This window comes from Lepidochelys kempii, chromosome 9 (genome assembly GCF_965140265.1).
Source record: "Lepidochelys kempii isolate rLepKem1 chromosome 9, rLepKem1.hap2, whole genome shotgun sequence".
Taxonomy (NCBI): domain Eukaryota; kingdom Metazoa; phylum Chordata; order Testudines; family Cheloniidae; genus Lepidochelys; species Lepidochelys kempii.
Window position 1 is genome coordinate 52952829 of NC_133264.1, and position 23743 is coordinate 52976571.

At 45.7% G+C, this 23743-nt stretch overlaps 1 protein-coding gene across 11 annotated transcripts in view; it reads right to left on the bottom strand.

Moving 5' to 3' along the window:
• EPHB1 (EPH receptor B1) overlaps positions 1-23743 on the bottom strand; it is a 342358-nt gene that overhangs the window by 317639 nt on the left and 976 nt on the right. The gene's annotated exons all lie outside the window — the stretch shown is intronic.

Genomic DNA, 23743 nt, shown 5'->3' on the forward strand with positions numbered 1-23743 from the left:
AAAAACTGGCTAAGAGTCAGAAAACAGTGCACGGTCAGTTTCCAATATGCCAGAAGGTTAGCAGTGAAGTGTCTTGCAGTTTTGTAATAAGCCCAGTATTACAGAATATACTTAATGATCCGGACAAGGTGATGAGCAGCACTGTGGCAAAATCTGCATACAGCACAACACTGTGTAGGTTAACCAAGAACAGAGGGGGCTGCAAGGAACTTCAGAGGGACCTAACGAAGCTAGGGAAATGTGCAGCATGATGGCAGCTTGCACACAGCGCTGACAACCACAAGGTAATATATACGAAACGACTCCTCCACCTTCCTGGCTACTGAACTACCTGTAACTTCTCAGACTTCCCCGGGGATGGCAGTCAAAAAAACAAACAAAATGGCAGGATGGATAAAGAATGGGATGGAAAATAATACTGAAAATATTCTAATGCCATTATATACAGCTAGGGTGTACCCTCACCCGGAACATTATATGCGTTACTGGTCACTGCATCTCCAAGAAGAGACAGATAACAGAAATACAAAAGGTGTAGAGGAGGGAAATGAAAATGATTCAAAGCACGGAAAGATTTCTATATGAAGAGATGTATAAGATTAGCAGTGTTTACTTTATAGAGTAAGAGGGGTACAGTGTGTAGTAACACCTGGCACTTATCTAGCGGTTTTAATTAGTAGATCTCTTTTCAAAGGGGGTCAGTATCATTATCCCATTTCACAGGCAGGGAAACTGAAGCACAGACAGGTGAATCAACTTGCCCAAGGTCTCCCAGCAGGCCATTGCCAGAGATGAGAAAAGAGCCCAGGTCTTCTGAGTCCCAGGCCATGCTCTATCCATTAGAGCACACTGCAAACAATAAAAGAACAAGGAGGTTGTGAACTGGTGCCCCAGTGCATCAGTGCCAACCCCCTTTGGTCAGGCAGGGTGCTGAGCAGAGTCTGCTCAGATCAGTGGGGTAGTCAGCTCACCCTTCTTGTCTGAATCTCTATAGTCCTATTCTGGAGGTGAGGACGTTAATTCCTGCCCCACTGGAGTGTACGGGCTTCCCCTCATGTTTGGCGGGCATATCTGCTCCTGGCCTGGAATCTCCTTTGGCTCTTAATTCCCTGTTAATGGTATGTAGGGGAACCCAGGCCCACTCACTCCACTGGGTCAGGGCCCCAACCCAGGCAGGCAGAATCTGTCCTCAGCAAATCTCCTGCTGTCTCCTGGGCTCCTTCCTACCTCCCTTGGTTCTGTAGGCTTCTGCAAGTTGTGGCTTTGCTTATCCCTTCTTTGAGTTGTTGTCACTTTGGGGGTGGCTTGCTGGCAGGGCCTTTCTTCTCCAGCCTGTTGGCTCCTCTGGCAACTGCCTCGCCCCTCTGCTTCTCAGCTCTTTTATTCCCCCAGCTGCTGTGAGGCCATAGGTGTAGTTTGACTTCTATATTTGGGGGGAAGCTCCAGTCAGGCCAACGGAGCCACATGTTGTGGGGGGGTCAAATTCCAAGCCGTTTAGGGGGCAACACTCCCACTGCCTCCCACACTATGTCTCAACACTGGCTAGCAGTTCCTACATTAACTCCTTGGCTGCTAGGGGTCTACACACCCCAAGACAGACCTCACTTTGCATGGAAGTGGGAGAGTTCTCTTCAAAGGTGATGCTTCATCCTCTCGAGAGAAGAAACCTGTATTCTTATTTTGGTGGCCAAGGCTGGAAGGAGTGTGGCTGTAGGCTGTAGGCTGTAGGCTAAGGTACCACCTCAATGCTCTTGTGTTTGTCTCATGGGCAGTCACCAGCTTCAAGTGGCTGCCTAGTAGATAGTACTGTAATGTCTCACTAGCCCACTTCACCACAAGGCACCCCCTTTTGATTATTGCATGTGCTTTGTCACAGTGGAGTTACGTCCGGTTTAAGTACAATAACAGGTGTTCTGCACCATCATATCCTTGGGACAGCACTGTGCCTATGGCAACTTCAGGGATATAAAGGGCCTCTCGAAGTCTGGGGTTCATCGTACTGGTTGGCCGCACAGAACCTCTTTAATCTTTTGGAAGGCCTCCTGGCCCTCAGTAGTCCATCACACTTTTTGGAGGCCAGAGGCTCTGGCTCGTTCTGTCAGGGATGCGGCTAGCATTGTGAACATAGGTACTAATTTTCTGCAGGAGCCTGCCCTGAAAATCACCACATTGTCCAAATAAGCGGCCATGGAATCATTATGCGGCCACAAGACCTCATCCATTCGGCACTGAAATGTGACTGCTGCATTGCATAAACCAAAGGGCATGGCTCGGAACTCGAAGACTACCCATGGTGTGGCGAAAGTGGTTTTCTCCCATGACTCTGGGACAGCTTCTTACCAGCTTGCTGGCAGGACCTTCCTTCTCCAGCCTGCTGGCTCCTCTGGCAGCTCTTTTATTCTCCTAGCTTCTGTGAAGCTGACAATCAGCATTGGCCTGCAGTTCCTGCATTAACTCCTTGGATGCCAGACCTGTCTGGGGTCTATACACCCCATGATAGGGGTATAGGACAACATCAAAGGCAACCAATTTAAAACTGATCAAAGGAAGTATTTTGTTTACAGAGTGCAGATTTTGTCTATGGAACTCATTGACACTTGGCACCATTCAGGCCAAAAGCTTAGCAGGATGCAGAAAAGAACTAGACACTTGCCTGGGAACATCCAGTGTTACATGAGATAGGGTTTTACTCAAAACAGGGATATAAACACTCATGCTCAGATTAAAGTAAATGACCTAGAGGTGAACATGTCCACAGCCTGCTACCAGTCCCCAAAGCTGTACTTTTAGCTACTGTATAAGACATTGTAACTTAATCAGCTTCAAAGTACCGGTAATACCAACTGGATGTTTCCCAGGTATCAAACACCCTTCTCACTAACCTAGCTAGCACATAGTTGAGGCCTGTGCTAATCCCAATTCATTTGGAATTGCTATTTCCCAATCAAAAAAAGCAAAATACATTTAATACTGTATTTTCTCCAACTGCAAAAACCTTGAAAGGAAGCCGCCTGCTTATTACGGGATAGAATTGTGAAGGAAAACAAGCAAATTACAATCATTATCTGAAACTATTCCTAATCCTCTGCCCTCCCAACAGGGTTTTCCTTCCACTAGCTCTCCAACTGTCTTCAAAGGAGAATCTGGTTTAAGAACTGCAGAGAAGGGAAATGATTTTGCTTGCTGGGGAGTTTTGTAAGGAGTTTGGTACTAGGATGCTAGACTGTCACCAACTGTTCTTCTTCCTCCGATGCCCAGATCCGCCTGAAATCAGAGGGAGTTACCTAAGTACCTTTGAGGATCTGGGCCCCCAAATTCACACAGTTCCTTCCCTTCAACTTAACTCCAAGCAGGCACCACCAAACGAAGATATCACAGTCGAGAAGGCAGCCTCAGTCCAACTCAAAGTCCCCTCATTATGTCATCAATGTTTGACACCACCCACTCTGTGATTTTTCAATTAAAGGTTTTCTCAAGGAAGTTATTAAAAACAGAACAGAACACACATATTTTAATAACAATTAGGTGACCCAGGGTTATGGGCTCAGAAGACAAAACTATAATTATTTAGCAACATTGAGTTTAAATGCCAATGAGTCTTAATGAAGCCAAGCTAATTAACCAATTTCAGCTGAATAACTGATTGATAAAAAAAATCAATGGTGGTATATGACAAAATATTTTCTTTTCACAGGTCATTTCCTTACAGCAATTCTCCCGAGTAGATTCTATTGTATGAAATAAGGTCAGGGGACTGTGCTAACTAAATATTATTGTAATTAAATATTCAATGGAAGGGCTTCTCAATTATTCAAAGCAAGGCTAACAATTTTGTTTTCCACCAGTATGTTCTATGGTTTAAGACAATCTTTTCCCTCTGTGTTTTATTACAAAGCTCAAAATTCCTGCTGACTACCATGTTTTCATTATGATACACTGAGATTTAGCCTCAAGACTCCCATGAATAACATGTGCAGCAGAACAGACCTTCAAAGCAGAGAGGTGCTATGAGTAGCAGGTCTCTGTAACACTTCTGAAACCACAGCAGCTGGGCACTGCTGCCAAACACCACAGATAATTGCACATCAGTGATTGCAACACACCAAATATCCTTAGCTCAGCAGAGTGAGCTCTCTGCAAAGTCATTTATCTTGCACCAAACCCATTTGCTAAAGCAGCCCCCTTTCATTCTGCTTCGGACAATTCTTGGTGCAGGCCACATGCTCATAACTACTTGGCTGTGAAGTTGGGTTAGAGCTTTTCTTTACTCTGCCTTTGCCTCAGGGATACAGCCTGGATGGAGAGCTTTCTGATGGGCACGGATTTTGAATGGACTGGCAAGCTTTAGTATGAAAACATATGCAGGATTATAGGTCACAGAAATGAAGTGCAATCGTACCACCTGCCACATTATGGGTTTTACAACAAAAGAAATATGGCCGCTGTTATCCACCCATCCTGAAGAAACATATTCCAGGAAGGTGGAAACTTTCCAACCCAGAAGTGAAAAAATGGACCATATGGTCCACACACTTTCTGGAGTTTTCTTATTAGATTGACAATTTAAAAGCAGGAGTAATGGCCAGTTTCCAGATTTCACACAATTTTCTGATGGCAGCGTTCTTGAAGAACAAGGAGGAAAAGCAGACCCTGCATCATTACAATTCACTAAGCAGCATTAACACAGGAAATTACAAATTAGCTTTTCAGCAAAAGATAAAGAGATATTTAGATTAGTTATAGAGAAACTACAGAACCTTTCAACCCATTTATCCAAGTTCTTGCAATTCCCAGTTCCAGGGAAATGAAACAATAATAAGGGCTGGGCACAGAAAGTTAATCTTACCCAGTGCCCTTCAATAATTTAAAAGGTTTGGGGGGTGGGGGGTTGGTTTTTTTTTTAAAGCACAGCTCCTTTGGCTCTTGCTCACACTTGTTCAATTTTTCTTACCATTTCTCATTATGTGCATCCTTGGAAAACTGATGGTGATGAAAAACATTCGTGGCTGGGAGATACCAAATTTACAATGCAAGAGGGGCAGGCCATCTGTGTTTGTCACCTGTCTGAAGAGTGATGGACCTACTGCAATCACAAATATTCTCCTAGTGCTATGGAGTAAAGGAATGGCTTGTCAGAAGCACCTCCTAATACTGGACGGTATTTGTATCAGACCTGCTCAGATTATCTCCCCTAGATCTAAAGAAGCAACTCAGGCAGCTTGCTTTGAAGACGCCTGTATTTTTAGAGTCAAAAGGCCAGAATGTGTAATAACAATCAGATTAGCATTCCAGCACCCTCCAGGAGCAGTGCACAGAGGGAGTCATACTCTCTAAAATGATTCCCTCCCTGCTTCCTATTTACTCCGAGGAATAGTAATAGGCCACTGGGCTCATACTGCTCCGACTACACACCAGCTCAGCTTCCCATCCACCCAGGATCCATTATCCACCTCTAGTCACCCAGACCCCCTATATGGGGAGGCTAGACAGTAAACATTCATAAACAAATCAGGAGCTGTAGCTCACGAAAGCTTATGCTCAAATAAATTTGTTAGTCTCTAAGGTGCCACAAGTCCTCCTTTTTTTTTTGCAGATACAGACTAACTCGGATGCTACTCTGAAACCTGAATGCAATTGTTACTCAAAGTCATTTGGGAATTTCATCCCAATTTTCCCCTTTCTGAATAGCTCACAGAGAGTTGCTTGTGAATATTTAGTACATGAATGTCAAAATTCACATGGCGTTGGTTATTTGAATTAGCCCTGCGGCACTGCTTCTGTTTCCTGACTGAGTGACTTCTGTAAATGACTGACACAACAGGACTCCCACATTTCTAACATTACAAGTGAGAATATGCAATTGCAAATTGCTATGCAGCAAATATCCATGCTTACCATTTGCCTTTTGCAAGTATTCATGCACACAGAGCTTGATGGCTCAACTGTTTGCAGAAAGAGAACACGGTCAAAGCAATGTGTATTTTCAAACTCTAATGAATATTCAGGGAAATATTTTCCCCAATATTTATTCAGCTCTGCTATGCAGTTAAGTGACCAGTTACTGTGTGTGTGTACATTTAGGGAGATGGAGCGTTGCAACATCTCTTTGATGATATCTGGGAAGCTTGAGTATTTTACCCAAAACAAGTAAATCAATAAACTCTTACTGCTTGTGGACCGGATTGTGATTGGCTGCTGCTCAGGTACACAAGGGACAGGGCAGTGATAGGAACTTTCCTACTCTTTGCATCCTCGTTCAGGAGACAGGTGCAATGTGGCCATTTGTCCTCCCAACTTGAACTGACCAGCTGCAGGCAGGAGTGCACCCCGCACGCACTCCAGGCTTGTAGCAGCAGTTGTGCTTCCTCTGAACTCACCAGGCCTTAATTCACATTGCACATGATGCTTCTGCTGTACTGATAGGACTCCACGCCTCCCCTAAGGTGGGTCAGGACCTCAGAGACATATGATTTGCCTGTGAATCCAGGTGCATGCCTGATCCCTTGCAGTTGACATACAACTGAACTTCAGATGTACACTTGCACAAGTTATAACACATTGTTCCGCAGAATGTGGCTAGCTATTTATTCAGAACCATGGACCAGATCCAGTGCAAGACAGAGAGAGACTCAAGGGACTGCGCTGTCATTAGTAAGTCTGTGACTATCAAAGGCAGAGTTAGAAAATCAGGCAAAGGCCCTTGCTCTGCTATGTCCTCTCCTGTTTTGTCAGGAGCCAAATGCCAGCACTGGTCTGTATCTGCACCAGCATCACAGTGACACGCCTGCCGCGCTCACACACTTCCACTCTCAGCACTTCCAGAGCTTGAGCCTCAGAGCCTTCCTCCTGTTGCGGGATGCTCCCTCCACTGAAATCATGGGGACCGCTCTCGTGAGTAACAGGACCAACAGTAGGAAGGGCTACACAATCTAATCCTGAGGGCCTGATTCACCATTGCCCTGTCCAACACAAATGGAGTGCAACATGCTCCCAACCAGGCTGGTCCTGTTAGCCAGCGCAGCCCAGGCCTAGCTCAGAACCTTCCTCAGCCCCTCAGAGCTTCTGGCAAACCAAACCCATCAGCTCAGAAACATCCTCCTGTCTCTGCCCCACAGACTCGCCTCCCAACCTGCTTGACCCAACTAAGCTCAGAAACCCCGGTACCTTCACTCAAAATCCCCACCCCCACCAAAGGCTCAGAAGCACTTTCTGCCCCGCTGAATCCTGCCATCTCCACAAACACACAGTTGAGAACCCCCTGCTCTGGGCTCAGGCACCCCCAACTAGGTTCAGAAAACTCCCCCCTTAAACTCCCATCAGAGGCTCAGTTCAAAACCCTTCCCCCTCCTGCCTGCCTCGCCAGGCTAAGAAAAACCCCTCCCACCAGCTCAGGAATCCCCTTACCTGCTTCGGGGCATGGAGGAGCCAAATCTGGGGCAGCAGGGAGAGATCATGGTTACTGCAAGCCCCATACTCACCTCTTTGGGACTACCCTGAATTAGCACTGCATGACTCTTGCAGTGGCCACAGTATCTCCTGACCCATTGGGGACCTACCCTGTGGCAGCAGGTGCTACTTCCGCCCACTGGAGCCACCTGGGAGTAACAGCCCTTCCCAGAAGTTTCCCCAGTGGCAGCAAGTGGTACTGAAACCCACAGTAACAGCCGTACTGGAGATACTACAGTGTCCATAGTGTGGCTGACAGCTAGGGCTTTATTGATACAGATACAAAACCTGAGTTCTAACCACTGATTGGCTCGCAGCAAATAGATGTCCTCTCCACCCCAGCATTAAGGAGAGTGGGTGAGAAGAAACAGGGCTTGGGACCCCACACTGGGATTTAGGGAGACATATAAAAGAAGGCACTTAGCTTATCAACCCCCGGAGCAGAGACTATCTTTTTATTCTGTGTTTGTACAGCACCTAGCACAATAGGGTTCTGATCCATGACCGTGGCTCCGAAGTGCTACAATAATACAAATAAATAATAACAGCAATCAGCAATGGGCTGTAATACTTCGGTCTAATTTCGGGTGGTGGGTTTAGCGTGTGGGGGCTGGGTGGTGCCGGTGACCTGCGATGTAAGGAGGCCAGACTGGATGATCTGGTGGTTTCTTCTGGCCTTAAACTCTCTGACTCTCACAATAATACTCTAAATCAGTAACTCCTTTGTATCTTCCAAGGCCTCCCATCTTGTTTGTGTCTCTCTTTCGGGACACTCCTCAGAGCAGGGACCATGTTTATTTGCACCGTGCACAGTGCCAAGCAAATGGCCAGCCCCTAATAGATATTAAGAATGATAGCCAGGTACTAAGCGATTCATTTTCACCAGTTCTAGCTGATTTCTCAGTGATCACTGGTGTTTGGTTTTATCTGGAATGGGCCAGGCAACAAGAGCAATTCAGCTTGGAGCTGGCTGCATGGCAGAGTGGGGAAAATGTATTTTTTGCCTTAATTAAAGCTTGGAATGTCAGTGAAAACTTTCACCTCAAAGGTACCCAAGTTCAAATGCAGCTGGGGTCACCAGTGAAATGGATTTTGTAGTGCGTTTGGGCTGCAGCTCAACAATACACTCATCCAGGAGTGTGGTGGGGGAGATGGGCCAGGATCCATCTGCGCTAGACCTGGTGTGACCAGTAGTGTCACTCCCTGACTGCACAATTCATGGTGCTGAAGATCTGCATATGAATTCAGTGCTCTTTCAGGGACAGCTGTATCAAGGCCATCTCGGCTGCGAGTTGAGTCTTGTTTATGTAGCAGAGGAACAAAAATTCTCCGTTCAGTCTTTTCAGGATTTAATAACAATATACAGTGTGAGTCACTGGGGTCATCTGTAGCCTGGGAAGAGCCTTGTTCTTATTGTTCCTCTTTAATGCCACACCATATAGGCCATGGCTATTATACGTGAAAGTGACTTTGTGCCAGCTATTCTGTAATGTCACAGGTGAGGTGGTCCTGACTCTCTCCTCTCCCCCCAGCCAAACATGGATATTTGAAACTGCTAAATAACACCAGGTGCCATCATTCTTTCCCCTTTATGCGTCCAGCCCAACCCTCTACATGCCCCACCCCTTTCCCCCGCAACCAGCTTCTCCAATACCCAAGGATGTGAGACTGGAAATGGAAACAATATAAATAGCATGGCTCGATATACAATAGCAGCTTGACTGTGTTTTTAGATGGGGAATTGTTCAAGATGCCAGCTGTGTTGTTTCCTCCAGCTCTGGATGCGTCGCCTAGAATTTGCAATATGAGTTCCTCTTGGATTGGCTACAAAGCCCCTGCAGTGGTGAAGAGATCTGTTTCTCTCTTACTAAGCTGGGGGGCTGCCAAAAAGGGGCAATTGAAGGGAGCCCACTGCTAGTTTGGGGTCACAGACACACACGCTAGAGAAAGGGGATTCATTGGAGGAAGAGAGCCAGGTGTGAAGGCCCAGGGTTGAAAGGACAGAGAGGAATTGTTGATTAGAAGGAAGGGGCGTTGACAGAGACTGCCCAGCCCCTTCCTGTGATGTGGCTCTCACTTGCATGAATGCTAATCCAGAAGACATGGGTTCTAATTCTGGCTCCGCCTCTGGTTTACTAGATGAATGTGGATGGTTCTGTGCCTCAGTTTCCTCATCTGTAGAATGGGGATAATGATACTGACGTTCTTTGTAAAGCACTTTGAGATCTACTGATCAAAAGCACTATGTGAGAGCTAGGTGCTATTACCAACCTATGCAGACTATTTAAGGACACCAGAGATTTCAAGCCTGTAACATCAAGGTTTCCTCTGAAACCCTTTATACCCCAGTCTTGGGTATGGGAGCTAGGGACCAGTCCTGAGAGGTACAAAGCACCTATTATGAAATGATAAGCACCCTTAACACCCAATGAAGTCCACAGGCAATTAGGGTGTTCAGCACCTGGCAGGATTAGACCTTCATAGCTCCTGACCCTTAGACTTTTCACCCATGTCTCTACGTATAAAGTGCCCGGGGAAAGGAGAATTAACAATAATTATAGTGGGAGCCATAACAACTGCTGTTGTAGTCAAAGTTGCACAAGCGTTTACATTCTAAGCCGTGTTTTCAGTTGCTTTATGAAACTTTCGCCCTTAAGGCTGGCACTGTGCAGGCCTGCTCTCTATCCACAGAGGGTTTTTTGGGAGACTGTGTGCAGAAATGGCTCCGCTCTTATGGCATATCAGGAAAGTAGGGGAAGGGGAATATATAACTTCCCCATTATAAAAAATCTTTTCACTCTCTCTGTGAATAGCTCTCGATCTGCAGTAGAGAAGAGGCAGCAAGATGAAATTTGGCAGGGAAAACGCCCTCATTGACAAACTGTCTTGTAGTGTGAAAATTGGTTTGGATGTAACCAAGTGTTGATCGTATCTGGTGCAGGCTCGGTTTAAGCAGTATGATTTTTAGTGGTCGTGTAGAGGGCCGATCCAGGCCCCATTGTGCTAAGCACTGTCCATACACATAGTAACACACAGTGCCTGCCCTCATCTAAAGAGACAAGAGGTGGGAGAGGAAACTGAGAGGGGAAATCACACAGCAGCTCAGCGGCAAATAGAAATAGCAAGCAGGAGATGGGTCTCCTGACTCCTAAAGCAGTGACCTCAGTGCTATAGCATCCTGCTTTTCAGAAAGGTCAGAGAGAAGGAGGCTGAGCAGATCCCGCATGCACGGCTAACTCAGCCGTGTAATGACAAATGCAGGACGCAAGCAGTGAACAAGGCAGAGCTTGGTAGGTGCTCTTGGGCTAGAGCTACAAGGGGGATTCAAGCCCAGCACTGCAGTGCCTAACTTCAGGTGACGTGCTGCCCAGAGGAATCCACTTTAGGCACCCAGGTTCCCTGTACGATGTGCAGGGAGAGTGAGGAGCCTACGAATGCGATTCCCAAAGACAGCTTGCTGAGCCACCAACACTAGCCAACAGGCAATGCCAAGGAGGAGGTGTGGCCTATGCCTCACCCCTCCAAGGGACTTGGGTACATAACTCAGGGCTAGAAGGAAGCACCTCTCCCCACACAGGCTCCTCAGTTATGAGCCTCCCCTGGAGTTAGGTACCGAAGGCAGATCAGACCCTTCTCACCTGGGACTGAGATTGAAGTGCCTCCCTTCTACCCTACACCTCACCCAGAATGTGGGAGACCCAGGTTCAAGTCCCCGTTCTGCTTGATGTGGAGCATGGACTTGAACCCAGGTCTTCTCCCTCACCACTGAGCTAAACTGGCAATCAGGCACTTATATCCCTTTGAGGATCTAGCCCCTTGACTCTCTCTGGAGGAATATCCCCTCTGTGCAGAGGGGCAGCACAAGACCTATGCAGCCACTCATGTCGCACTTAAGCCGTCAAAGTAGGGCTTCTGTAAGATTTGGGGTGTGCGTAGACCTTGGGCTGGCCCAATGCACAGGAGTGAGTGTCACTCTCAGTGCGCAATACAGGATACTCAGGGAGTCTGCAGGAGACAAATCTCTGCTGTCAGACTTGCAGTTTGGCAGATGCTGGCTCCTACAGCCTGAGAAAGCTGACATCACTTTTGCCCTGTGTGCAAAGAGATGGCCAGACAGGAGAGAAGCCAGGCAGAGCAGGAGAAAGGAACTGGCTGGCCCTGATATCTCCTGCTGGGGAGTAAGATCCCAGAGTTTTTGCTTGTACCTCTCCAGAACTCAGCTACTGTGCTAGGGTGAGGATGGTCGATGGCTTCCGGAGAAGGTCTCAAAGCTTGTCCTGAGCCACAAGAGCGGCCCCCTGCTTAACGGTCTTCTCCACAAATTTGCTCCTCTGCTGGCGAGTGGACCCAGAAGTTGTCTTCTCCCCAAAAAACTAGGCCTGAGAAGGAGAGAGCCTTCCCCCCAACAGGTGAATGCTGGGTGAAGGAGCACCGCTATGAAAGGCTGAGCAGTAGAACACACCTGGCCTTGGACCTGAGTTCTCTCAGGGTTCAATTCCTGGCTGAGCCATAGCCTTCCTGTGTGGCCTTAGGCCAGTCACTGAATTGCTGGGCCTCCATTTGTCAAATGGGGATAAGGTTTCTCTAACTCACAGGGTGTGAGGGAATAAAATCCATTAATGAACGTGAGGTGCTCAGACGCTATGGTGACAAGGGCCACAGAGGTAGACAGCTGGAATTGCAAGAGCTACTTTTTTCCTATGAACAATGTTATACTGCTGCTGTCCACTAAGATAGCCGATGTTTGCTTGTACAACAAGGCAGACCAGGTAGTGATGCTGCACACACACAGCTGTAAAAGGTAAAAAGAAAACCTGATTTTTAAAAGGGGAGATGTGGAATGGAATCTGCTCATAACCTCGGCCCTTGGTGTTGAACAAAGGAGATGATGATAATGACAATGAAGATGATGCTGATGATGTTGTGGGATGGGATAGATAGAAACTGCATTGGCAGACATTGTGTCCTATGGGAAGACAGTAATAAGACAAATCTCATCTCACTTGCTGACCTCTTGGGAACTCCTACAAAATACTGGGTTACAGTGTGTAACACCAGCCCATTACAATCCTTTATCTAGATACCAAATGTGATTAAATTTAGTTCAACTAACATCAGAGACCAAGAGAAACAGCATTTTCTGAGTGACTGCAGAGTGTGGGAAAAGTTGAGTATTCATGCTCATTATCATCTTTTTATGTCTGTCTTTCCCCATCACAAACTGCAAAAATATTAGTACAGCCAGTCATCCAAAAATAAAAATAATTGGTTCAACAAAACCATAAAATAAAGATCAAGTGGCTTTATGAAAAGTGCCAAAGAGACATTCAGCCACCTGTAGTAAGGCTAGCCTTCTATGTGCTGTAAGAGTAGTTACCAATATTTTATTGAAGATAAACAGTATTGCTTGCAGTGCAAGTTATTGTTTTACACTATCAGGTAATTGAAAGGGCTTGAGATACACCAGGGAATATAGCAGGGGAGGCAGTATAGACTGTGAGTTACGGTAAGTCCTGTGTACATACTGCTATTATAAAAGGTAGAGACCTAAGCCCTACTGTTTGATAAGAAAATGAGGAAAGCAATATTCATTCTGCATGTGACTGAGAAATCAATGTGATATTTACATGACCTTCCATGTTCAGATATAAGTACACTCACAGACATACCCCAGTAAAGGGCAGAACACATTATCTTCCTGCTCTGTAGATGCTGTAAATGTTGCCCAATGGAATTTTGGGTGGTGGACTCGAAGCTGGCATTCTCAAAGGAACCTAAGAGAGTTCAGCGTTCAACTCTCAGTTCAGTGGGATCTGGGCAACGCTCCCTCCCTTAGAATCAATTGGAAACCGCTGGGCCAGCCCTACTGTGGCAAACTATATTTTGAGAGGCAGCATGATCTAGTGGATAGCTCACTGTTTGTGATTCAGGGACAGCTGGGTTCTATTTCTGACACAAACTTCCTGCATAACCTTGGATAAGTCGCTTCATTTCTCTGTGTCTCAGTTCCCCACCTGTAACTCGGGGATAAAAATCCTCCCTTTGTCTGTCTTGTCTATTTAGATGGTAAGTTCTCTGGGGCAAGAACTGGCTGGCTGGAGCCTACATGGGTCTATCCTAGCATCGCAGGAACAGATGTTTCTACCCTGAGCTAGCAGAGTCTATGGGAGAACAACCTCCTAGACAGCTAACGGAACCAGTGTTCTGCATCTTTAATCTAGTAAGTAAAACTCTTACACTAAGCAAATTTATAAGACATATAAGCTCCATAAAATGGTGTTTTCTTTATATGACCATACCAGGGGACTCTCTTTTTAACTTCAAATCCGGTTCAATCAATTGCTATGCTATACTTCAGAAATTCTCCATCCCAAATTTTCTTTTAAACCTGAAATCTGTCCCAGGGTATTACTTTACTATCAAAGTAATTTCCTCAGTAGAGTAGAAATAATAATGTTCTTCTTCGACAGGTTTGGTTAAGAGGGGATTATGATTAAAGTTGTCAAGAGTCTAACAGGGACCACACGGTGCAGGGAGTCATAAAGAAGCACTTTGAACTAATTTTAAAGCCCCATTACTCTGGAACCCAGACAGAAGCAGCAGCAGGTGAAAAGTGCTGATAGGAAGGTAACACTTCTTCACACAGAGCTCAGTGAATTGTGACTTGCCTCATGCTCAGAACAGGAGCCATTTTGATACCATATTCCAAAAAGGACTAGTCAGGTACCATATGATGAATGAAGCAGCCTTTTCTAGTCCTGGAGCCCCCTTTGCTTGTATCACAGAACTGCTGCAGCACTGCTAAACATTATTCATTAGGAGCAGCACTGCAGTGCCCAGGGGCACCACTAGAGAATGGACAGCCATTGGGCTGTGTCCTCACACTAATAGGCAGTCTCTGCCCTGAGCGGCTTACAGGATAAGTAGACTAGACATACAAAGGTGTGGGGGTGGGGATCAGAGACTGGCAACACAGCAGAGCTGGGAGTAGAACAAAGGTCTCCTCACTCCCAGCCTGTGCCCGATCCACTATAGCAGTGGTTTTCAACCTGTGGTGCGTGGACCTCCGGGGGGTGGAAAATTATGTCTAAGATGTCCAAAGGGATCTGCCCCCCATTTGAAATATTTTAGGGGTACATAAATGAAAAAAGGTTAAAAACCACTGCACTAGACAACACTCCGGATGCACCACCTTAACAGAACACAACTAAGAAACGCAGCCTGCTGCAGTCACTGGATGATTATCTGAACGGCACTTAGCCATGTCACATTAGCACAGGGTGAGACATCATTGAAGCACCCCGCCAACCCTATCGTTGAGGGATTAAGTGGTAGCTAGGCCTTGTGCTGGCCCCCATAAGGACAATTTTGCGTGACTGATGGAGCTTGCTGCATACTATAACCCAAAGGGGAAGAATGCCTTGGTCTGGATGAAGAAATGAGTGATCCCAGGGAGGGTGCATGCTCGGACTGGCTGTTTTTCTCACCTTCCCTGGATCAATCTATTTCCCCTTCTGTTTCAATTCTCATCTCTCCCTCTAAGAGTTTCCTTGTAAAAAACAGTCCCCCATGGAGTCCAGGATTTAACATTCTGGTTTTGTCCCCGACTTGGGCTGGGCTGTAACCATGAAACCCAGCCAGAGTAAGGGGCTCTGCAGAGGGAGGGAATCTGTGCTAGCCCTTTGGCTTTTACAGCTTACTTCCCCTTCTATAGTGCACAGATTGGCACATGCCCTGCCTCTGCTCACCCACTCTTTGCCCACCTTCTCCGGGTAGGAGGCAGCAGCCTGACAGCTGTTGCTTTCCCTTCCTGCGCAGTCTCTGGTGATGCAGGTAGCTCAACCCAGGGGATCAGGGAACTCCTTCCACCCCCTTACTCCCCTGCACGTGTATGCAGCAGGGCTCACAAGCCAGCCCCTTGTGCATGACTTTGCCAACAGAACATGTGCTCCCAACATTGATTGAGGGCAAGATAATGAAGCCCCAGGATGACAAAAGGAATCACTATATTGCAACACAGGGACAGAGGTAAACTCGTGCTGCTGATCACAATCAACCTTTCTCTGAAAGAAAACACCCCAGCCAATGAATCCATGTCTATAAACACACAGACATTCTTGCCCTAATACAACGGACTTCCAAAAAGAACCATTTGGGAGCTTAATTCTGTTAAAAATCAATAGCAGATGATGACTCTGACAACTTCCCTCATTAAGCCACAGAATTGTCTCTTCTGGCTATAAATACATTTCCCAGAGGCCTTAAAGGACTCCCCATCAGCCCCACTGCCACCTCCAGAGATGGCTGGGAAGGGGCTGAATGCAGCAAAGGAGGCAGGGTACCACAGACAGCAGCCTCATTCTCTGCACATTCCTGATCCATCCCCAAAGCAGCTCCATCCCATGCACTAAATGAAGCAGGGGTCCAGAGGAAAAAATTGCACAGGATCATGGAATTTAAGGCTATATCATAATACCGACTCATAATGTATATATACAGGCTGGGTTTATATGAAGGATAAATGAGGCATTGGCTTACTGTGTGATTTCTTATATGGTTCTGCAATGAGGAGGCTGATTTGTTGAGTGCTTTGTGTGTTTACCTAGCCATATATCTACACAAAGAGAGAGAGAGGTACATTCTGTACACAGAGACTAAGTGCTGTCCTCCCCAAAATTACATGATGTATTTTTCATACACAGCAGAGTCTGAATCTCTGCTGTAGGTGAAAAATTCAACCAGTAACCAGTATATATCACAGACAGTACCACTCATGTGGTCATGATTGTCATCACACACATAAACTATTTTACAAGTTGACTTCATATTTGGAGGTTGTCACCAATCTAAACACATACAAATAACGTCATTTTTTCTTCGGGCAACCCTTAGAAGGTTGGCACTCATTGGCACAATTAACCTGAGTAGTGCGGTTGACTTCAGTGGGACTCCTCATGTCAAGTGGGGGCATACCAACAGCCATAACAGCAGTTCAGTCTACCCTGGGGTAATTCATATATTATAAGGGAGGAAATGGAGAGAGACTAAATTTTAAAAATACGATAAATGGCATCAACAACATACATGATGGCCAGGGGTGCTACAAAACTGTTGTTGACACGATCTACACGTTTGTGGACCTGCCACACATGGCAACCCAAAGGAATGCTCATAAAATACGCACAGCGCACGTCTATAAGCTATACACTCTGTCCTGACACCATCACATATTGGTGTTCTCTACTCACATAGGTCAGCACTGAATTTTATGGTCTCGGAGTTAAAAGCAAAGTGTGTCCAAAAATCCAGGCTGAGATCATCATCTTTGCCCTGTCAAGGTCACTTTTACAACTCAACGGGCAATCGTTTTTCCCTAAGAACTACCCTATTGCCTTAAGTGTGTTACAGTATCAGTTCAGTGTGAACATGTGCAGTAAGCATGTTAGAGAGACACCCACACGTCAGCTCACAGGTTCTGCAGCTGAGCCTTAGCACCACTGCAATAATCCGCACATTAGACCGCACCTGTCGGGGATGGTCTAATACTTAGTCCTGCGTTGAGTACAGGGGACAGGACTAGATGACCTCTTGAGATCCCTTCCAGTTCTCTGATTCTATGATATGGCAATTCTGTGCCATATCTTTGAGAGATCCCAGTGTATTGTTTATGTATCACTGTTGTAGCCTATAGGTATTTGCTAGGTAAGATATAGGTATGGATTAAGGCTGTAATGCAAAAGCTTACAGTCCTCAGGCTTGTAAGATACTTAGCTTAGCCAAACAAGTCCTCAGGCTCAAAGAAAGATTTGACATAAGCAACTAACCAGTAAGTGATGCTGTATCACAAGACATTAGAAGATATCTCGAGGGAAGGACATTAAAACTGCTGATATTTAGCAAATGTATGCTGCAATATACCAGTTAAAGCCAGTTAGAATATTTTGGGGATTTTGCAGACATAGGGTGTCAGCAATGTGCTAACCACAAGTTGTCATGGTGACTGAGTGATGTAAATGTTAATGAGTGTAAGGGGAACTATCGAGTTGGCCTATGAAAAACAGGGCACCCCAAAGTCGTAGGGTGAAGCAATACAAATAAGGAAAAGCGGTCAAGCAGCTACAACCCCTATTGAATATGCATTAGGCAAAGTGGCATCAATGTCACACATTATAGAAATTGTATACGGATCTGGCTGCCTTGGGAGATGCCAGGATGATGGCCACTGGTGATGCTGAGTCTGGTGAGGCAGATGATGACTAACACTTCAGGTCCTTTGGGAAGGGATGGTGCGAGTATTGGGCTGCTCAGAGCACAGCCTGTATTATCTCTCTCTACCGTGCTGGGCTGAAGTGCTTGTAGCTTTGCTAACTGTGTTAATAAAACCAGTACAAGTCCAGAAGGTTCGTCCTAAGTGTGAGTGTTACAACCAGGCATGTCGGGGCTCCCAGCTGATAATACTGGGCCTGATCTCAGGATGAGAACCTATCAGAGGTCAGTGTTAATTGGAAAGTTTAAGTGATCAATATAATTAATATGCAACCACTAGATCAAGCAACACTTTGGGCCAGGGTTTGTATGCAATTGTGACCACAGCCCTCCAGGAACTAAGAACATTGCAGGGTGATTAGACAAATTCACTCAAGTTGTAACACCTCCAGAGAAGCACTGCCTTTGGAGAGCCTCGCCTATGCTGGTTCACACTCTGGACTCTCCAGAGACCAACAGGCAAAGACAGGACTTTTAGATAAGTGGCCTGAGTTTAAACTGACTCAGGGTCTTCTTTCTGATCCAGCAAATGGGCAGGCCCTTCCTTCCTAGGAAAGGCTGGAAGGACTTTGGCATATTGAGGCCCCATAAGACTAATGGGTGACCTCTGGTAAGCTTTAAACAGGCATGTAGCTTCTTTTGTTGTTTTAATAGGTTTTAGCTGTAATGCTTTTACCGTAAGAATCTATGTATTTGCTTAGAAGGAGCTGTGCACTGACTTATAACTGCTGGCAATTGCACTGTTCATAGCCAATGAAAGGTAAGCCAAGTGCAGATGCTGACCTGTTTAAGTAGCATGGCTTGCTGAGAATAACAGTATAGGCAGGGAATGGGGCAGCCTGGAAATACTCTGCTCAGGAGGGAGAGAGACATGGGTCTCCGCCCAAGAGAGGTGATGGCTCTGCAGAGAGCCTAGAGCAGGTGCCCTTGCTGGTCCACAGTGGAGGAATACAGATGCAGTTGCCCTGAATGGGACATACTTACCCCACCCCACGCTCATGGAAGAGAAATTAAGTTCATCCCCATAAGCCTGTAGATCTCCTGAGAGCCATACAGATCCTAGCATCCAACATGGTGATCCATGGCTTCCCAACTGCCCCGGTTTCTTATATCACCCAGAGCAGCCAGCTGCTGAGGGTGCCCCCAAATCTCCCTGGGACCATCGGGAAAAGGCAGGTGTTATTGCTGTTTCCCTCAACAGTAACTTCCAGGCAGACTCCCGGTTAGAAATCTGCCTGATCAGAAGGGTGGACACCAACAAACCTGGCTATTACATACTGCGAGAGCCCCTACCACATGCCATGTACCCAGAGTCTTGCCCATCTTGTGCTATTTGTTAAGCTTGAATTGATGAGAGCAGTGAGGCTGTACGAGACCGGAGCATAAGTAGTCTGCCCTAGCAGCACAGCCGAGATGGGGTCACCAAGCCACAGATAGTCAGGAGGCGGCAGTCAGTACACAGGGATCACAGCAATTGCTGGAGCCATGATCAACAGGCAGGAGCCAGGGTCAGATTCAGGCCACAGTCAGAGACTAGAGACCAACAGCAGTTACCAGGCTGCAGTCAGGAGCCAGAGTCAGACTGGAGTCAGAGACACAAGACTAGCCAGCAAAGTGATATGTGAAATCACAGCACACCAGAAGTCTGCATAGCTGCCCAGACAATTTCCTGGGCCACCGTCTAGGGTTAAATACTGAGCATGGGGCAATCAGAAGGCCACCGGGTGCTGTCAGTCTGGACTCGTTGGGTGGTACATCCTGCGGTGCCTATTCTCCAGCATGCTCCTTGGAGGTAACTTTATGCAGGTTCCTGATGGTGATGGGAGACCATTAACTGCCTAATGCTCTGCAGACCTGGGTTCTAGTTCCACGGAGCCTTCCAGGGGCGATGATGGAGGTAGAGCTGGAGCTTTAAAAATACATCCACTCTCCTCTAATGCTTGTTGCCTATCCTATGGTTAGATGCTGCACTAGGAGGCAATGAGCTCTGCTATATGATGCCAGCTGGCTGTGGTTGTTAGGAACCCAGGACTGATACTTGCTTCAATAGTCTATTTTAGCAGAAAACACATATATTGTTGGTACATTGACTTGTATTTCTGCCTTATTATATTTGTTTTTCAGTGCACCGTGGATGGTATGTGCCCCGTCAGCCTGCTTGTCAATGTCTATAGTGCTCGTATCTATTTCTCTTTGGGGTTTACGCTAAAATATTTGGACTCTGTTCTTCCTTGACTGAGATTTCAGAAGATGAATCATCTCACAGGCCAGTGAAAATGGCAGTAAAATGCCCTTTAAAGCACATGGATGATATCTTATTGCATGAGGTGAGGCTACGGACACAAGATGAGCCTTCAGCCTCTGTAGCTGCAGTCCTGATTTTGGTAGAGTATGGTGGCAGCATGTTATTTTACATGGCAGTCTAGTCCCATAAAGCTCAGCATGAGTGATCTCCCGATGGATCGCAATGTGAATCTATACAGTATATATAGAAAGTGGGATTCCACGGTCAAAGCAGCAGAGCACAATAAGATGTGCGTCAGTTCCCAGGACAGCATACTAAAAATCATCCTGTGCCATATAGAAGAAAGCCACACACACAGTGATCTGAACAGGACATGCAGCAGCTATCCCTTAACCTAACCTGTCAACAGAAATCATAGCTGTTGCCCAAACTGACCCTAAGGGAGAGCATATCTACCATAACACTACAGACTAAGGGACCCATCCTGTGGAAATTGGGTCACGGATTTCCATATTAGTAGGATCTGTCTCTAACATCTTGCATATTAATTACAACATCCCAAAAGAAAGGGAGCAGTGAGTTTGCCAGCTCCTTTCTGACACTTCAGTAAACACAAAAATTCCTTAAGAAAGGCTACAGAAATGAAATCTCATTCACCAAGACAGAAAGCCCCCCGATATGGAACCAGTTGGGATCTAGAAGACAAGCGAAACATTAAAAGAGTCGATTAGCAGGGAGGCACCACAGTTTGGTTTGAGAAGGTATCATTCCTGACTATTTTCTCCATTGAATGGAATAGCAGACACTCCTCTGCCAACAACTCAGAGTCCTGTTACTGGAATATTGTACAAGCACTGGAGCTCTGTTTTTTTACCAATAACATTCAAATTGATATCATCGTCCTTTGACAGCCACATCCCAATCAACTGTACAGTCATTCTACAATACACCCTCCACTTACAATATGTGTCCCAGACATTACCATTAATGCAATGCCTTTGCTTTGGATTGCTTTCTCTGTGGTTATGGAGGAATTAGGCTGGTAAGCAGAGCTGTTTGCCCAGGGGTTATCTCCTAAACTCCAGAGAACTTCCAGAGTAAAACAAGAAGCAGTCAAAGAGGCAGATGGGAGAATAAGCCTCACAGACCACAGACACAAACAGTTCACCCAGGAGAGCAAGATTTGACGTCTTATTGATTCACTTTTCTGACCATTACACACTCATAACAAATCAAATAACCAAGCCACATGGCTGGGGTCAGTTTTACCTATGGTTAGATGCCCATATGTAGAGTATGAGGGGGGAAAGATAGGCTGGAGGGGTGTGGGAATAAGTGAATGATTGTACTGCCTGGAGAGCGGGTTGCTCTAATATTCTGCTGAATAAGTTGTATTTTTTAACCCTTGGCAGTCAGCTTATGGCACACAGACTGCTCTGGCCAGGGCTTTCCTGAGGCTTACTGGTGACATTCATTAGCTCATTTTGCCATGTTTCAAAATGCAATTTTAGGAGCAGATACATCTACAGGTATGTACCTTCAAACCATACAGACCATCATTGTCAGGGGCTGTTTTATACAAAGGGGGAAAGAAAAGGAACACACAAATAAGGTAACAAAGGATCACCAGGGTTGGAAGGGAAATAACAGAATATTTAGTACATTGCAGAATGATTTCTAACATTTTTCCCCAAACATTTTCCTTCTCTCTATTAGTTCTCTAAACAAGTATCCAAGACTGATTTTTATCAAAACCTGTTCTCATCCAGAAAATTATTTTTCCTCAAAAGGCTGAAACAAAAATAATGGAATTCCAGTAAAATAAATAAGATTCATGTCATCTTGAGGGGTGCCACATTACAGATGCACTTTGCCCCACCACGGCACACACAGAATTCAAAAGAGCAATCCAGAGAGTGGAAGGCTAGAGACAAACAAACCAGGGGGGAAGGACAGCTCAGTGGTTTGAGCACTGGCCTGCTAAACCCAGGGTTGTGAGCTCAATCCTTGAGAGGGCCACTTTGGGATCTGGGGCAAAAAAATAATAATTGGGGATTGGTCCTGCTTTGAGCAGGGGGTTAGACTAGATGACCTCCTGAGGTCCCTTTCAACCCTGATATTCTATGATTCTAAACAGTTCCTGGGCTGCAAAATAAATACAAATATGTTTTGCTCTCCCCAAAATGCAGAATTTGGGAGGGGGGGAACACTTCCTTGTGTGATTACTTGGGATCGGCTTTGTTGATATGAATAACTACAGGTTAACTTTTTTTTGTTTTAACTTTTTTAATCAGCCTATTTCTTCATCCTTCCAATTTCAAGGAGGAAGAATTCAGCAGCTTTCAACCAGCTCCCCCTCTGCTTTCTGAACGCAACATATGCCTCCCTAGCATCTAACAAATTTTAATAAAGAACCCCTGCAAAGACCACCAGCTGGGAGAAGAGTGGAATGGCAAAAAAACCCACCTTTTGGGGGGGAAAAAATCTTTCTGCACTAATCTTTTCCCTGAGCTACAGTCTGGATAAAGCAGAGATTCAAAGGAGGATTCCTGCAGTCGTCAACAAAAAGAAGAGGGATTTTGACTGTTACTACATCACCTAAAGAAGATATCACAAAAAGCAAGAATAACGGTACTGTTCTGGTTTAAAAAAGGAGATGACATTTCAATTTTTTTTAAGTTTCTCCACCCTGTTGCACATAAGATCCAGCTAAGCAGGTTTTAGATTCTGTTTAGTATTATTAACCAAAGATCATTTCAGATTATAAATCGGATTTGTTATTCACTATCTAAGCCATAACTATTGCAATTGTTTCCCTTTCTCTGCTGGATCACAAACACGACTATTTTAAAATTAGAATAGATGGGCTACAAGAATACTGAAGCTGCAATCCTGACTCCAAATGTAAATGACCAAGAGCCCACTGTTGATTCCAAAAATGGATTGTGCCCAAAAGTTGTTCACGAAGCTACTCCCACTTCATTTTGTTTGGTGAAATGAACATTCTCCTCTGTGTTAGTGGGAAAGTTTCTTTTCATTCACTGAACTTTCTTGAGCCTCCTTGCTTTGCAAAATAAACTCAGACCCGCCAGACAGCAGGAAACAGAAAGCCAGGTTTTGATGTAAGGCATGTCTCATTCATTGGAAAAGGCTGTGGCACAATTTTTTCCCAGGGACATGGGAAGGAGGAGGAGCAAAGAGAAAGATATAGGGACTCCAGCTCTGAATGATACAGCTGATATAATGAATAGTATAGTTATAGTATAGAATAATATCCAATACAGAGGGCACTGGAATTATAGCTAGACTAGTATAGAGACAATATGGATATAGATAGCTAAAGCTAAATGCACCCACATAGTCCTTTTACTCTCCTTAGTGCTACCAGCTTTGTTACTAAGGGACAGAGCTCAAAAAAGGTCTTTAGCTAGGATACAATTTTTCAAGGAGCCCTGCAGGCTTGGTTATCTATATGCAGACAAATTACACCTCCTTTGCTAGAGAATGTAGAGTTTAAAATACAGAAGCCTGTCATCTCCAGACCATGGGTAAGAAGCAGCAAAATGCCTGGCTGTGATGGCATTTCCCGCTGGCTCCCAGTATAATCTGCCCTTCAGTATGTAATGCATGCCCTTTTCCCAAAGCACCCCTGCTCGGTCTCCCCCCCCCCCCCCGCGCCCCAGCGGTAAACCCACAGCCGTGGGCATCAGCTAAAACCCAAACTGCTCCTGCTGCCTCCAGCGACAAGCACAAACACACACATGCCCATGCACAAAGAGCAGCGAT